Below are 18,637 nucleotides of genomic sequence, written 5' to 3' on the forward strand. Positions count from 1 at the left end.
CTACCCAGCTGCTCCGGACATAAATACTTCTGCTTAAAATACTGATCTTGAAATTTTCCATTTTATGATTTTGGCAATAACATAACTAATGTGAGAATAAGGGAAATGCAATGCAATTGTGAAATAATTTTGTCTTACTTTATATCAAAATATTTAAGTAAAAAAGCAAGTCAAAAGTTTCCTAGACTGTACAAAATGTTTTAATTTAAAAAAAGTTTTAAACAGCAAAATCTAAACTAGAAAAACACGTAAGAGTTCTTATTCAGGGGGCAGCTGTGTAGCTCAGTGGATTGAGAGCCAGGCCTAGAGATGGGAGGTCCTAGGTTCAAATCTGGCCTCAGACACTTCCCAGCTGTGTGACCCTGGGCAAGTCACTTAACCCCCATTGCCTTGCCCTTACCACTCTTCTGCCTTGGAGCCAATACACAGTATTGACTCCAAGATGGAAGGTAAGGGTTTAAAAAAAAAAAAGAGTTCTTATTCAGACTCTTTCTTTTACAGGTAAGTAAACACACAGAGAAAAGTTAGATTATTTACTTAAATGTGAGGCATGTTAGGTAGATCCTGTAGAAGCCACATCACCTCAGTTCTAGTCAAGAACCATGTCACCTTTGTAAATCAAAGGCAGCAGGGTACAGATATTCAAGAAAATCTGGATTGGATTGACCTTGTCTCTTGGAACAGATGTTTGTGTGAGCGTAGGGGGCACTAACCTTGTAGTCTCCTGGGAACTCTTACAGAACTGTCAGATACAGAGAAGATACTGACTTGCATAGGTGAGGGAGTTTCACTTACAGGACCAGTCCCTTTCCAATCCTTATGCTTGCAGATGGTGTGAAATAATTTACTTTTCACTTTACAGACTATGGTTTGTTCAAAGGTTTTCATTTTGTACCCCTAATAAGAGCATAGAGTAATGTTCTACCACTTTGTTTTGACTGAATTCTCTGTGGTTGGGTAATACTCAGTTTTATATGAATTTATGTCTTCACTGTTGTGAGTCATATAGTGATATAGATTATAACCCTTCCATATCCGGCCTTACTGTTAAGGTGTCCTTTCACAAGTTCACCAGGGGGGCACCCAAGGACACAGTGGAACACACGAATTGTAATGTACATCAGCAATAATTCTACTTATAATGCAGACTTAACAGCAACATTACAAAAACATTGGCACTATAAAAAAGGCAGGTCTTTGTTTCAGGGTCATCAAAAGAATCTTGCAGTTTTCCAAAAGCAATCCAGCCAGCTCTCCTCTTCCTATTTGCCTCTGGGCCCAACTCACTCCATTTGCATTGTCTGTTGAGATTTATACACAAATAGATTTAATTTTATAGATTTTTTAATTGCATACCATAATTTGGACACTAGTTAGACTTCATCAATTCTGGGGATAGTAAGACCAAAGTCTTCTTTGAGACTGGGTATCTCATTTAGGATTATCTGTCATGTCTACTTGTGGTGACACATGAACAGAAACTAGGACATTGAAAAAACCCCCATAAATTGCATTCCATCTTTTGATTGAGTTATTGGTGATTCTGCCAAACATTTCATTCTTTTATTGTCGTTGATTATGGTGAAATGCAGAAGGGAACAGAGATTCTAAGACAAGATTTCTTAACCTTTTTTGTGTCATGTATATACCCTTTCGACAGTCTAGTAAAGTCTATTCATTGTGAAACCAATGGACCCCTCTTCAGAATTATATTTTTTAAATGCATAAAATAAAATATGTAGGATTCCAAATATACTGAAGTAGTTATCAGAATATTTAAAAAAAAATTAAGTTCAGTTAAGAACCCATGCTGAAAGGATATAAAACCTGGATTTGAATACAGCAAATCTACATTATTGGGGTGGAATTTAAGGAAATCTGCTAATATCCTTGATACAAAATGCTGGGGCCTTTACTCACTACTTATAATTAAGAACTTAAAAATTCTTGATATACTTAAAGTAGCACTTTCCACTTTCTCACCACCTCCACATTCATCTCCTGATAATCAGTTTTCTAACATCCCCACTCTACTGAAACTATTCTCCTAGAGATTTCTGGTTTCTTAATTACTAAATAAATTACTAAATAAGTAAGTCTTTCCTCACTCTTCAGTTTCTTAAAACTCTGGAGCTTTGATGATGTTGACTACCTATCCTCTCCTTATTTTTATCCTGGAAAATCTTTCCTCCTTTAATTTCTGTGACTCTTGCTTTCTATTGGTTATCCTAACTATCCAGCCTTACCTTTTCAGTATCTTTTCTTGCTCTGACAGAAGAATGTTTCTCAAGACTCTTGAATTCTTTTTTCTTTAAAAAACAAATAAGCAAACTAATTCCCATGCATTCAATTAATTCTCTCTCTCTCTCTCTCTCTCTCTCTCTCTCTCTCTCTCTCTCTCTCTCTCTCTCTCTCTCTCTCTCCCCCCTCCCTCCTTTTTATTCCTCCCCTCCTTACCCCTGAAAAACCCCTTAACTTCTGTATCTTTCAGCTTGCCTACTGGGCATTTATACCTGGTTATGTATCTCATTGGCATCTGAATTTAGCCTTGCAAAGGGGGACTTATTATTCTCCATAAAACTGTATTTTCTCATTTTTCTCAGTGATATCTTTCAAGTAACTTTGGAATCATCTTCTTGACCCTTTGCATTTAATCATATGCCAATTTTCTACTTAAGACAATCTCTCCCATCCTTCTCTTTTCCACTCATCAAGTCATTGCTCTAATTTAGGCATTCTCCCCATCTCTAACAAAACAAGCATAACCTAATCTCTCCTCTCTCTGACACATCCTTAATACAGCTGCTAAAATGTTCCTTTGACATGGATCTGACCCCAAAACTCTCTTTCCTTTTCAAAAACCTTATGTGGCTCCAGAGTCCTTGACAATCTTCCTCTGACTTACCTTTTCCAGCCTTATTTCATATTACTCCTACACAGTGTTCTAGTTGAATTGGACTGTTATCTTTTCTCTAAACTCATCCTTCCCTCTCTAACCTCTGCCTTTCTGAAGGCTATCTCATGCTTGTATTCTTCATTCCTCTTGGCTGCTAAGAATCCTTCTCTTCCTCAAGATTTAGCAACTTAGTTTGGGTACTGTTCTTTGAAGATCTTTTGATCTCTTGTTATAGTTTTCTCCCTTTTCAAATTACTTTGTATTTACTTAAGCTAGATATTTAATCTGTAATTATTTTTAAAAGTTTGACCTAACTTTTCACATATAGAAAATGTTTAACATTTTTTAAAATTTATTTTTGACATTTTTTAAAAATTGATTTTTGAATTCTATCCCTCCAGTCTCTCCTCTACTCATTGAGAAAGCATGCAATATGTCAATTAAACATCATATAGAAAATTAGGAGTATGAATTCTTGTTGCCTGGATTTTCATATGCATTTGAATGAACAACCAGTAGAGCTGGTTTGTAAATATATCTTGGATAGACACTGCAACTAGAAAAAAAGTGGGGACCAGAGTTTAATAAGAAGATGAAATTGTGAAATTCTTTCAATTACACCAAGCTTTATCCTGCCACAGAGATCCAACTTTTTAATACCAATATTATTCTGGTGTTCTATTGATTTGCAAGTCATGGAATAGTATAAGTCCCTGAAGAACTGAAACTGAGGATTGCCTAAAGGCAAAGATGAAATGAACTATGAATTTAAACAGAATTATCACATATTACAATTATTGAGAAGCAATGTAAAGCATGTGATCCAAAAAATGTATGTGTGGGAAAAAAAAGATGATGGACTGGTTACTTAGTAAGAACCAAGGATATTCCTTTTTTATTTTTTTTTCAACCCCATACCTTCTGTCTTGGAATCAATACTGTGTATTGGTCCCAAGGCAGAAGAGTGGTAAAGTCTAGGCAATGGGGGTCAAGTGACTTGCCCAGGATCACATAGCTAGGAAGTGGCTGAAGCCAGTCTTTGTCCTGGCCTCTCTTTTCACTTCTCTCTATACTGTCTTGATGACCTGAGTTCCATGGATTGAATTATCAGCTTTATACAGTTTTTTTCTAAGATCTTTCTATCAACTGACAAAATACACAGTCCATTAGTATCTTCATGTTGTAAAGACAAAGTGAGGACAACCTCCCTAGCCTGTTGGGTGGGTCACCTGAGGCATATTTACTGGAGGGGACATTCATTATTAAGAATTGCATAGGATGGTCAGACATGAATTGGTTATGATTTGTGTCACTGGAGGCTATACTTATGTCAGTGAGCTCACATAGATCCATTTGGAGAATTAGAGTAGATTATTCTTGTCATTAGGATGTTTCTTGAAACTGCAGTTTTTGGTTTTGTCTTGGTACCCTTAGCACACCTAGTATAATGCCTTGTACATACTAGATGCTTAGTAAGTGGAAGTTGAATTGAGTTATAGGCCAGATCTCTTTCTAAATATAGTCTTATTTACATTTTCACACGGCTTTTGTTTGTTTCCAACAAGTAGCTCTAGCTCAGATATTCTTGAAAGCTATGGGAACAAACCAGAATTTTGGCCCCTGGGGAATTAAATAGGATCCTTTATGTTATTCATGTTGCAGGAGAAGTAGCACCTCTGGTGTGAAGGATTGCCAAGCCCTTTTCAGGCTGTTCTTCCACTTTTGGTTTCTTCTTATCACTCAACTGTCAATCTGTGACTCTTAAGAAGTTTCATTCCTGGCAAATGTGCTAAACCAGGTTGAAGGTAACCAACAGGCCTCAAACCTGTTAGTGAATTAGAGGGATGTCTACCCTAAATATGTGAAGACTTCCTCTGGCAGAAAGGACAAATGAGAACAATTTGTTCCAACTGAAGATACTGTGGAGTGCCTAAAACTTGGTAGGACATTGAAGACACCAAGGTCATCATCCAGTGCATCCTGAGCCACCCTCAGTCATCCTGACTTTTGTCTTGCCTTTGGACTTGATGACTAGAAGAGAGCTGACGATTGTGCAATCAGCTTCATTTAAATCTAGTTCACAATTTCAAGTCAAGACATCATTTCATTACATTCGTCCTCTGAAAATTTGCTTTTTACTAATTCACTAATGGACCTAAATGTGATAATATGAGTTGTGCAGTAAAATGGACACTGGGTTCAGTAAGGTTTCAGGTAGTATGAATGTGAGTGGAGGTTGCCTTATTTACTTGATATTCCATCTCTCAACTCTTACCATTTGCCCAGGCTGTGTCTCATACCAGGAATGCTTTGTCTCTGTGCTCCATGTTGCTTTTTGGAATGGGTTCTTTCAGTTTTCAGTACATATCCACATATTATTGAAAGCTTTTGCTAATGTAGCCTGTTTTTCTTTTCCAATAAACATAGGCTGTTTGTACATATTTGTGTATGTCTTGTAGCTTTCCCATTGTAATTTAAGTTCTCATAGCTATATATTTGTGTTCTGAAAGAAGTGGCAGATGTGAATGCTAAGCTACTGTCAATAATACATTCAAGATTATTGGAAAAATGGAAAGTACCACAAGGCTGGAGTAAGGCAAATATTCTTCTAGTTTTCAAAATATGGAAGAGAACAGACTTTAAAACAGGTCAGTAACTTTGTGATTCTGATTCTTTGAATAATTCTTGAACAAAACATTAAGAAGAGGGTAAATGAACATTTCAAAAACCAACCTTTTAAAAATGTGACTGCTAAACTGATAGTTAAGGGGAATTCTGTGGGTAGAGTTTACTTTTAGTTTTTAGCAAAGTTTTGGATATTTCATGCTCTTATTTTAGAGAAGATAAGTAGAGATAGGCTAGATGATTTTTCACATATATACACACATATACATAGATGACATACATGTAATATACATAGGCACACATATATCTGTTTGTATCCTTAATTGGCGAGATAAAGATAAATAAATTCAGATTTGGTTGGGTAACTTGACAAAGAATAGTTGTTAATGATCTATGGTTACTGTCAATGCCATGTGCCAGCACGCTTTTAAGTGCTAGAGATAGAGAAAGGTAAGAAACTTAGTCCTACTCATAAGGAGCTGACATTTCTACTGGGGAAGGTCTTGTATATAAATAACTGTACCTTGAAGACATAGACAGTGTAGATAGAAGGTCGTCTCAGAGGACAGAGGGGTGGGGGAGGGTGAAGAACCCTGGACTAGGAAGGGTCTCTAGTAGAAAGTGATATTTATGCTGAGTGTTGAAGAAAACCACAGAATTGAGGAGATAGAGGGGAGGGCAGAGAGAATTCTAGACATGAGGGAAGTCAGTGCAAAAACTTGGAACTGGTAGATGGAGGGAGTGCCCCGTGTGAGAAACAAGAGTGTGGAAAGGAGTAAAGAGGAATAGTAGAAAGCCGGAAAAGGCTCACCTGTCAGGCAGGACTTTATATTTGATCCTGAAAGGAATAGGGAGTTAAAATAATTAACTGAACCCTTTTGAGTAGAAAAGTGAAGTAGTCAGACCTCTGTTTCAGAAATATTTACCTGGCATTTAAGTCGAGAAAGATTTGGCCTGAGGAGAGATGAGGCTGAGGAGATAAAGGAACCAAAAAGCCATTTCAGTATCCTTGCAAAAGGTAATGAGGGCCTATACTGGGGTAATGACTGTGTGAGAAAAGAAAAGAGATATTGTGAAGTTAGAAATAGCAGAATTTGGCAACATGTTATATATATGATTCAGACTTGCTGAGCAATTGAGGAAGGTCCCAGGACTGTAGGAAAATTGGGAATTGTGAAGGGTTTCGGAAGAGAGGTCTCCACTGGATCATTGGAGATCATTGTTTGGCCCTGTGCTGTTTAATGTACTTATCAGTAACGTTGATAAAGGCATTGTTGACCTACTCATCAAATTTGCAGATAAATCAGAACTGGGAGATATGACACCCTGGATAATAACAATCAGGATCCAAGAAGATGGTGACAGTTTTGAAGACTGGGTTATATTTAATAAGAAGAAATTCTTTGTGTATGTAAAAACATTTCACTTGGGCACTGAGAAATCAACTTTTCAGGTAGAAAATGAGGGACCATTAGACAAATGTTCTAAAAAGCATATGGGAGTTTTAGTGGACTTGATATAATTCAGCAGAAAACCTAATGCATTCTTGAAGAAGTATTAGAATGACATAACTTCTAGGAACAAGGGGGGGAGGAGTGATGGTTTTACTGTTCTTTGCTCTAGTGAGACCTCATCTGGAGTATTGTATTCACTTTTGAGCACCATAAAGAAAGACATTGATTAACTGGAGATTATCCAGAGGAGGGCACTTAGGATGTTGAAAGATCTCAAGTCAATGTCATATTCAGATTAGTTAAAGGAACTGGCTGGCATATTTATTTTCAAGAACTGAAGGGAAGGGTCAAGATGGCTGTTTAGAGGCAGCGAAAGTTCAGACCTCCGAAAACTCTTCCTTACTGATTACAAACTCAATGCTCCTAGGGAACTGAAAATCAAACCTAACAACATGACAGAGCAAAGGAACCCTCTTGCTGGACTCAACATAAAAGGTACTCCCCTAAAAGCTGGAATTTGAGAATACTCAGGTTTAAGGGGAAGGAAAAAGGAAGGTCCCGGGACCCCTCCCTCACCTAGAGTGCTAAGCCTCCAGAGGTAGCTGGAACCTCTGGGTGAGCAAGGGTACTGGTCTGGAAGGAATACCTTGCGGGCAAAGCTGTGCCAGGCTCAGAGCGTTGAACACAGGAGGTGGGAAAACAGAGAAGAAGCGCAGAGCAGGCAGCCTAGTTGCAGCAGCAGAGACACTCCATATTGCCTCCTCCCCCCCTCCCCCCCCACCAGAGGAGAAAAGAAATTACAATTGACAGCTTCTATACAGTCAATGAACAAAGAGCAAACGGAACAGAAACCTCAGTGAATTGGATATAGGCTTTGGAAGAACTCAAAATACAATTCAAAACACAATTAAGAGAGGCTGAAGTCAACTGGGAAAAAGAACTTAAAAAGTAAGATAAGTCATCTGGAAACAGAAAACAGTGTCTTGAAAGCCAAAATTAATCAGCTTGAAAATGAGGCAAAGGAGATGAAAGATGAGGCAGAGAAAATGAAAGATGACCTCCAAAGAAAATCAGACCAGAAGGAGAAGGATGACCAAAAAACCAGGGAAGAAATCCAGTCTTTAAAATCCAGAATACAAGAACTAGAAGCAAGCAACTTCACAAGGCAGCAGGACACTATAAAACAAAATCAAAAGAATGAAAAAATTGAGGAAAATATGAAACTCCTCATTCACAAAACAGAAGATTTAGAAAATTTTTCTAGGAGAGAAAACTTAAGAATCATTGGTCTACCAGAAGACCATGACAAAAGAAAAAGCCTGGACATCATACTACAGGAAATTATCCAAGAATACTGCCCTGATATTCTAGAACAAGAGGGAAAAGTGGAGATTGAAAGAATCCACAGATCACTTCCTGTACTTAATCCCCAACTGACAACACTCGGGAATGTTACAGCCAAATTCAAGAACTGTCAGACCAAGGAAAAAATTTCAGATACCATGGAACCAGAATGAGGATAAGACAGGATCTGGCTGCATCTGCACTGAAGGACCAAAAGGCATGGAATATGATATTCTGGAAAGCAAGGGAACTAGGTCTTCAACCAAGAATCAACTATCCAGGAAAACTGACTATATTCTTACAGGGGAAAGTATGAACTTTTAACAAAATAGAAGAATTCCAAGCATTTGTAAAGAAAAGACCAGACCTGAACAGAAAATTTGATGCCCAAGCACACAACTCAAGAGAATCATCAAAAGGTAATTAAGAAAGAGGGGAAAAAAGAAAAACAAAAGCAAAGCCAAAAACAAAAAAAACCAAACTTTTTTTAAGAGACCCAATAAGTTAAAATGATATGTGTCCCTAAAAGAAAAGAGGTCATTGGTAACTCTTAAATAATGTTATTATTACCTGGGTAGCTAGAAGAATTACACTTAGAGGGAAGAGTGACAAACTGTATAGGATGAAATGCCAAGACATAAATATGTATATAGATATATGTATGCATAAATACATATATGTGTGTGTATATATGTATATATACACAACTAGAACTAAAAAAAGAGGTTAATACTAAAAGAAATGGGAAAAGAAACAAAAGGGGTTAAGTTTATATGTCACAAAGATGCTAATGGTGGGAGGGGGGAGAACATCAGTACACTGGAAGAGTAAAGAGGTCGGAGACAGGAAATACTCAACTTTTACGTGATTTGAAAGTGACTCAAAGAGGGAAAAACAATCCAATCCATTGGGGGCAGAGAATAGATTTGTACCCTATAGGGGAGTAGAAAGGTAACAAATGGATTGGTGGGGAGGGAACCAGTACAAGGGAGGGAGAGGGTGAGGGGGTAGTATAAAAAGATTGTAAAGAAAATAAGAGGGGAATAAGAAGGGAGTGGGGGGGGGTAGAAAGGGAAGTAAAATAAGGGTGGGAATTAGGGGGAACTGATTAATTAAAACAAAACATTGGTATAGAAGGAAATAGTGAAAGAAGAAAAGTCAGGACTAAAAGTGGAAATCAAAATGCTGGGAAATACACAGCTGGTAATCATAACTCTGAATGTGAATGGAATGAATTTGCCCATAAAACTCAAGCGAATAGCAGAGTAGATTAGAATTTAAAACTCTACCACATGTTGTCTACAAGAAACACACATGAGGAAGGTAGACACTCATAGGGTAAAAGTAAGAGGATGGAGCCAAATCTATTGGTCAGCAACTGAGAAAAAGAAGGCAGGAGTTGGAATGATATCTGACAAAGCTGAAGTAAAAATAGATCTAGTTAAAAGAGATAGGGAAGGTAATTACATCCTGATAAAAGGCAGTATAGACAGTGAGGAAATCTCTGTACTCAACATGTATGCACCGAATGGCATAGCATCCAAATTTCTAAAGGAGAAACTAGAGGAACTCAAGGACGAAATAGATAGAAAAACTATACTAGTGGGAGATCTGAACCTTCCTCTATCAGAACTAGATAAATCAAACCAAGAAATAAATAAGAAAGAGGTAAGAGAAGTAAATGAAATCTTAGAAAAATTATAGTTAGTAGATACGTGGAGGAAAATAAATGAGGACAAAAAGGAATATACCTTCTTTTCAGCAGCACATGGTACATTCACAAAGGTTGACCATGTACTAGGGCATAAAAACATTGCAAACAAGTGTAAAAGAGCAGAAATAATAAATTATCTTCTCAGATCATAATGCAATGAAAATAATAATTAGTAAGGGCACATGGAGAGGTAAATCAAAAATTAATTGGAAGTTAAACAATATGATTCTCCCAGAACAAATCATAGAAACAATAATTTCATTGAAGAAAATGACAATGATGAGACATCCTTTCAAAATCTATGGGATGCAGCCAAATCAGTCTCGGGGAAATTTATATCCTTGAGTTCATATATTAACAAATTAGAGAGGGCAGAGGTCAATGAATTGAACATACAAATTAAAAAACTAGAAAGTGAACAAATTAAGAATCGTCAGATGAAGACTAAATTAGAGATCCTAAAAAATCAAAGAAGAAATTAATAAAATTGAAAATCAAAGAACTATTGAACTAATAAATAAGACTAGAAGTTGGTACTTTGAAAAAACAAATAAAATAGACAAAGTAGTGGTCAATCTAATTTAAGAAAAGGAAAGAAGAAAACCAAATCGACAGTATCCAAGTTGAAAAGGGAGACCTCACCTCTAATAAAGAAGAAATTAAGACAATCATTAAAAATTATTATGCCCAATTATATGGCAATAAATATGGCAATCTAGGTGATATGGATGAATATTGACAAAATATAAATTGCCTAGACTAACAGAAGAAGAAATAAGACTACCTAAACAACCACATATCAGAAAAAGAAATTGAACAAGTCATCAAAGAACTCCTCAAGAAAAAATCCCCAGGTTCAGATGGATTCACAAATGAATTCTATCGAACATTCAAAGAACAACTAATCCCAATATTATACAAACTATTTGACAGAATAAGCCAAGAAGGAGTTCTACCAAATTCCTTTTATGACACAAATATGGTACTAATTCCAAAGTCAGGCAGGTCAAAAACAGAGAAAGAAAACTATAGACCAATCTCCTTAATGAATATGGATGCAAAAATCTTAAGTAGGATACTAGCAAAAAGACTCCAGCAAGTGATGACGAGTGTTATTCACTATGTCCAGGTAGGATTCATACCAGGAATGCAAGGATAGTTCAATATTAGGAAAGCCATCCGCATAATTGACCATATTAACAAGCAAACCAACAAAACTCACATGATTATCTCAATAGATGCAGAAAAAGCCTTTGACAAAATACAACATTCATTCCTATTGTTAACACTAGAAAGCATAGGAATAGAAGGGCCTTTCCTAAAAATAATAAACAGTATATATCTAAAACCATCAGCAAACATCATCTGCAATGGGGATAAACTAGAAGCCTTCCCAATAAGATCAGGAGTGAAACAAGGATGCCCATTATCACCTCTTTTATTTAACATTGTACTAGAAACACTAGCTGTAGCAATTGGAGAAGAAAAAGAAATTGAAGGTATTAAAATAGGCAAAGAGGAGTCCAAGCTATCACTCTTTGCAGATGATATGATGGTCTACTTAAAGAATCCTAGAGACTCAACCAAAAAGCTAGTTGAAATAATCAACAACTTTAGCAGAGTTGCAGGATACAAAATAAACCCGCATAAGTCATCAGCATTTCTATATATCTCCAACACATATCAGCAGCAAGAATTAGAAAGAGAAATTCCATTTAAAATCACCCTAGACAATATAAAATACTTGGGAATCTATCTGCCGAGACAAACACAGGAACTATATGAACACAACTACAAAACACTCTACACAATTAAAACTAGATCTAAACAATTGGAAAAACATTGATTTCTCATGGGTAGGATGAGTTAACATAATAAAAATGACAATCCGACCCAAACTTATTTACTTATTTAGTGCCATACCCATTGAACTACCAAAAAACTTTTTTTACTGAATTAGAAAACAAAACAAAACAAAGTTCATTTGGAAGAACAAAAGATCAAGGATATCCAGGGAAATCATGAACAGAAAAATGTGAAAGAAGGGGGCCTTGCATTCCCAGATCTCAAACTATACTATAAAGCAGTGGTCATCAAAACAATTTGGTACTGGCTAAGAGACAGAAAGGAGGATCAGTGGAATAGATTTGGGTTAAGTGACCCCAGCAAGACAGTCTGTAAGCCCAAAGATCTCAACTTTGGGGACCAAAATCCACCATTTGATAAAAACTACTGGGATAATTAGAAGACAGTATTAGAGAGATTAGGTTTGGATCAACATCTCACACCTACACCAAGATAAACTCAGAATGGGTGAATGACCTCAATATAAAGAAGGAAACGATAAGCAAATTAGGTGAACACAGAATAGTATACTTTTCAGATATTTGGGAAAGGAAACACTTTAAAACCAAGCAAGAGTTAAAAAAAAATCACAAATTGTAGGATCAATAATTTTGATTACATCAAATTAAAACACTTTTGTACAAACAAAACTAAATTCAACCAAAATTAGAATGGAATCAACAAAATGGGAAACAGTCTTCATAACAAAAACCTCTGACAAAGGTCTAATTACTCAAATTTACAGAGCTAAATCAATTGCATAAAACATCAAGCCATTCTCCAATTGATAAATGGGCAAGGAACATCAATAGGCAATTTTCAGTTAAAGAAATCAAAACTCTTAATGAGCACATGAAAAATGTTCTAAATCTCTTATGATTAGAGGGATGCAAATCAAAACAACTCTGAGGTATCAACTCACACCTAGCAGATTGACTAACATGACAGCTATGGAAAGTAATGAATGTTGGAGGGGATGTGGCAGAGTCGGAACATTAATGCATTGCTGATGGAGTTATGAATTGATCCAACCATTCTGGCATACAATTTGGATCTGTGCTCAATGAGTACTAAAAGATTGTCTGCCCCTTTGTTCCAGCCATAGCACTGCTGGGTTTGTACTCCAAAGAATTAATAAGGAAAAACACTTGTACAGCAATATTTGTAGCTGCGCTCTTTGTGGTGGCAAAAAATTGGAAAATGAGGGGATGCCCTTCAATTGGGGAATGTCAGAACAAATTGTGGTATATGTTGGTGATGGAATACTATTGTGCTCAAAGGAATAATAAACTGGAAGAATTCCATGGGATCTGGAATAACCTCCAGGAATTGATGCAGAGCAAAAGGAGCAGAACCAGGAGAACATTGTACACAGAGACTGATACACTGTGGTACAATCGAATGTAATGGACTTCTGCGTTAGTGGCAGTGCAGTGATCCTGAACAACTTGGATTGATCTAGGAGAAAAAACACTATCTATATTCAGAGGAAGAACTATGGGAGTGGGAACACAGAAGAAAAACAACTGCTTGAATACATGGGTCGAGGTGATATGGTTGGGGATATAGACTCTAAACAAATCTCCTAATGCAAACACCAACAACATGGAAATGGGTTTTGATCCGGGACACGTAATACCCAGTGAAATTGGGCATCAGTCACGGGAAGGGTTGAGGTAGGAGAGGGAGGGGAATAATATGATTCTTGTTACCAAGAAATAATGTTATAAATTGACTAAATAAATTTATATTTAAAAAATAGTGAAGGAAAGAGTATTACAGCTGTTTTCAAGTGCTCTGAAGGGCTGTGCTATTATCTGGAGGAGGTATTAGATTTGTTTAGCCCCCATTGGGCAGAACAAGAAGCATTGGGTGAAATGTATAAAGAAACCTGTTTAGCTTGATCCCAGGGGAAAACACCCCCCCCCCCCCCCATTGATCATCAAGGAGAGGTGACTCCTTCCTTTCCAGGTTCTCAATTGTGGAAATTCCTTTGTGTATGAATTGGGCTAAATGTAAACTTTAGTCTCTTCCAAGCCTCAAATTTTTTGATTGTGTGTGCAGAGACTTTTTTGTTTTATCTTTTTATTTTCAATGCTAAGAATTGTGTTTTGCTCACATTGTAGGCATTTAATAAGTTCTAATTCTGTTTGGCCTTGTTAAAAATAGAAAAAAGCTAACCAATTTAATTAGTGTAATTATCTAGAACCTATCTTTATGGTCATGTCACAATGAAACTTTGCTTTTATAGAAATCATCTAATTTATGATTGGAAATTTAATTTGATCAATCTTAATCTTAAGAGGTATACTATTTAATTTTTGTTTTCAGCTGTAATAAAATATGGTTTTAGAAATTACTTACTTGTTCTTACCCCTGCCTTTTTATCCCCAATTCAAAAAGAATTGTTTCTGGAGTTCACATCAGGGCAAACATTATCAGTTGATGCTGAGTCACTCATATCTCTCATTGTCCTTTATGGGATCTCTATGCTGGCCTTTGAATAGTTAACCCATAAGTAGATATCTTTAAGGAAACTTACTGGAGATGTGCCCTCCTGATTTTCTTTACTGGATGGAAGTTATACCTGAAATGTGATGATTCACGGAATGTGAACCTTTGGGTGCTCAGCTATGCCATCTCATTGTGACAATGGTCTTCATTCTGATTCTTTCCTAGTATTTTTCCACTAGTAATCGATAAAATTATGGAACTCATTTTTTGAAAATATCAACTTTTCATTAATTCTCATTACTTATGTACACTGACTGTAAATCTAATTTTTGCTGACATAGGAAACTGAGGTATGGAGGCTTTAACTTGTACCTTCCTCAGTCCTATGTTTGAGCCCTGCTGCTTGCTCTACTTATTAAAGTAATCTGAGTGAAGAGGCAAGTAACTGATTTTAAGAAACTTAATAACTTGACATTTATTATGATGACTAGTATGCTTAATTAAGATTCACCTTTTAAAAGGAAGAATAATGTGGACTATGTAAAGTCACTTGTTGCCCAACAAATTTCTGTTATTTAAAAATATGGTATGATTTGAAACAGTGAATTAATTTGATTTTGTTTAAATATTATTAGTTTGACAATCCTTTAATTGTGAATAAAGCTCTAATTTGTCATAGAGAGGTTAGCATCTTACTGGTTACTGAGATTGGATGGATAAGAGAGAACATAGAATCATTAAATGCATTATGCTATCTTTATAAGGTATTGCTGTTGTTGCTGGTTTGTAACCATTTAAAAATGTCATTTATCAGGACAGACATAGATCAAACAGTAGTAAAAGATTATGGTAACCTTGTATTTGACAAAAGTGTATGTCCAGATTTGGGAGATAAGAAGTCACTATTTGGTAAAAATTGTTGCGACATTTGGAAAGTAGTTTGACAGAAACTAGGTGTAGACCATTTTCTTATACCATATAAGATAAGATCAGAATGGATACATGAGCTACACATAAAAGAAAAACCAGGGAACATATTCCCTATCAGATCTATGAGTTCATAAGAAATGGAGAACATTGTAAGATTTATATCTTATAATGGATAACTTTTGAGTTCTTTTAAATTGAAATGGCTTTGTACATATAAAACATGTTGCCAAGATTAGAAGGAAAGTAGAAAATTGGGGGAAATTTTTTATAGACAAAAAGTCTTATATAGGAAACATAGAAAACTTTGTCATATTTGTTAGAATAAGAGTCATTCCCCAGTTGATAAATTGGCAAAAGATATGAACAGACAATTTTTGGATGGAGAAATCAAAGCTGTAAATAGATATATGAAAAAATGCTCTAAATTGCTACTGATTAGAGAAATGCAAACTAAAACAATTGAGATATCTCATTTCCATTATATTGGCTAAAATGACAAGGGGCAGTTGGAGAGGATGTGGAAAAGTAGTAACACTAATATACTGTTGGTGGAACTATGAACTGATCTAACAGTTTTAGGAAGCAATTTGGAATTATACCAAGAGAATGATAAAACTGTGTTTACTCTTAGACCTAGCAATGATATTTCTGGGTCTATTTCCCATGGAAATCAGAGAAAAAGGAAAAAAAAACCTATATGTTTCAAAATATTTATAGCAGCTCTTTTTGGTGGTAGCAAAGAACTGGAAACTGAAGGGAAGTTGAGGAATGGCTAAACAAATTGTGGTAATGATTGTGATGGAATACTACTGCATCATAAGGAAAGATGAGCAGGTTGCTTTTTAAAAAATTTGGAAAGAACTTCATAGAATAATTGAGTAAAATGAGTATAACTGAGAGAACACTATACACAGTCACAGATTTAATACTTGAATAATGAATTGTGAATATTATCTCTAGAGAATAAAACTGAAAAATGGAAACATAAAAGACATAATTTATATATACATATTTGTCTCCTGGATGATGCCTTCTATGATGTGGGAAGGAGAGGGACTGAGACACTTGTAAATAAATTCTATTAATAAAAAAGAAATGTCATTCATATATTAGTTGGTGAAAACCTAAGTAAATTTAGGCCAAATCTGTAGACTAAAGTAGAAGGAAACTTGTTGTAAGCAAGACTTTTTTTGACATAATTCCCAATAAAAGACTCATTTTGCCTTCACTTTTAAGACTTCCATTGAGGAAGGAACTCACTGCTTCCTATGGTAGCTCATTTTACTCTTTGATATTTGTCTTTCGTACTGCCAATTTTGAGTTCCATGAGGATATTTATCTCTCTCACAGCCTAGTGGAGTGTAGTAGCTAAGTCTGACTTGGAGTCAGACTTGAGTTCAAATCTCCACTTCAGAAACTAGTTGTCTGTGGACAAGTCACGTAATTTCTTTGTGACTATTTCCTTATGTAAAACAAAGGGGTTGGACTTAGTGGGTTCTTAAAATTTCCTTCAATTGCAAATACTATGAGAAAAAAGTATTTTTAGAAAAGTTAGAAGTAGGCAGTAGGGTTCTGTGAAAAAAAATGGAAATGGATTATTGAAAGGATTTATTAAGGAATAAAAAATTCATGCAGTATAGTTATAAGATGATGAGGTAAAGCAAAATATTCTGAAGAATTTAAACAAAAACCTAAAATCTAACATAAATTTTTGTTGACATGCCTGTAGAGATATACATCTTTCCTTGGGGTACTGTTTTTAGCTGCATTCCATAAATTTTGACATATTTTCTCTTTGTTGTTGTAATTTTCTTTGAGTACATTTTTCTGTTTTATGATTTGTTCATCAGACCTTTAGGATCAAATTATATAATCTCTTAATTAATTTTAGTCCTTTCTTTAATTGAATATATTGAATATATTTTTATTTTATTGATATTAAAGGATGAATTTATTATTTCAGCTTTTCAGCATTCTGTATTAGAATGTGAGATCATTGATAGCAGGGGCTGTATTTTTGCCTTTTTTTAAATCAATCCTGATATGTAGTAAGTATTTAATAGATGCTTGTTGATTGTATTGTGAAGTTTTTAAGACTCAGTACATGGCCAGTTTTTGTACTAGGCAGTGCTGAAAATTTTGTGTATTCCTTTCTATTCCTATTTGGTAATTGGCAGAGACCATTCACATTTAACTTTTCAAAAGTTTGACATACATCTATAGCTTCTTTTGTATTTATCTTTTTGTGAGAACTGTTTATTCTGAAAGGGGTCTATCACTTGGGTATTATAGTTTAACTTCTCTTTGCAGTTCAATTAACTTTTCTTTTAAGTATTTACTAGTTATTACATTTGGTATGTAGTTGTTAAGTATTAATATTATTTTTTTGTTTATGATATGTTATTTATGTTCATTGTTTATGGTGTATTTATACAGTCTTATCCCCCCCTCCCCCAAAAAAGACTTGGTTAAGAGAGATTATCTTCCTTTGGATGACATCATTGCTTTCTGTGGTTTTTTCATTCAGATGAAGAGATTTTTACACTAACCCAATATTTTAAAATTCTGTAACCCTTTGTTTCAAGTGTATTTCTTGTAAACTCTTTATTGTTGTTTTTCCTATTCTATTTTGCTATCTTTGGTTTTATGGGTCAGTTTATCCCCTTCATATTTATATTTGTGTTTGTTTATTGTACTCATTTGTCTCATATTCTTTGACCTTTTCTTCTCTTTATCCTTCATTGTGCTCTTTACAAAGAGCTAGTGAAAGACTTTAAAAAAATCAAAAGTAGTGATCTATAAGGGAAGATAGTCTCTTTCAGTTCTGTTGACCCATTTCTCTTTCTGTTGTCCTACCCATATCAGGCCCCTTAGAGACAGGATAGGACACTTGAGCCTAGAGTTAGGAAACCTAAATTCAAATATTGGCCCAAACATACTAGCTGTGTGACCCTGGCTAAATCACTTAACCTTTCTCAGTTCCCTCAACTGCAAAATGGGACAATACGAGCACTTGCCTTCCAGGTTTGTTGAGAGGTACAAATAAAATAACTTTTAAAAAGAAAACACTTAGCAAAGTGCCTGGTACATAGTAGATGCTATATAAATGTTTTGCTATTTCTTGCTGTTTCTCATGGAGTTGTTACTTTCTGTTGGATCCTTCTAATTTTCAAGGAATACAATTCTTAAGTAAGATCTACTACTATATCTTCTAACTATTAATTCTCCTTGTCATTTTTTGCTTCCTAGATATTTTTGGTTTCATTTCTTCATAGTATCTTGTAACCTTTGTGGCCAGGACATTCTTTTCTCTGAAACTCCTTACATGTATTATAGTTATATTTTTCTGTGCTTATCTCTTCGACTCCTTTGTCT

The 18,637-nt window shown here is 35.4% G+C and overlaps 1 protein-coding gene and 1 long non-coding RNA gene across 8 annotated transcripts in view; one reads left to right on the forward strand and one right to left on the reverse strand.

Moving 5' to 3' along the window:
• The window catches only part of NEO1 (neogenin 1), a 264,950-nt gene that overhangs the window by 26,305 nt on the left and 220,008 nt on the right, over window positions 1–18,637 (forward strand). The gene's annotated exons all lie outside the window — the stretch shown is intronic.
• On the reverse strand, window positions 1,109–14,539 carry LOC103095948 (uncharacterized). Its single transcript, XR_459962.2, has 2 exons — window positions 14,243–14,539; window positions 1,109–1,301 (listed from the first exon to the last, which is right to left on the reverse strand). It is a non-coding gene; the product is annotated as an uncharacterized LOC103095948 (long non-coding RNA).

This window comes from Monodelphis domestica, chromosome 1 (assembly GCF_027887165.1).
Source record: "Monodelphis domestica isolate mMonDom1 chromosome 1, mMonDom1.pri, whole genome shotgun sequence".
Classification (NCBI taxonomy): domain Eukaryota; kingdom Metazoa; phylum Chordata; class Mammalia; order Didelphimorphia; family Didelphidae; genus Monodelphis; species Monodelphis domestica.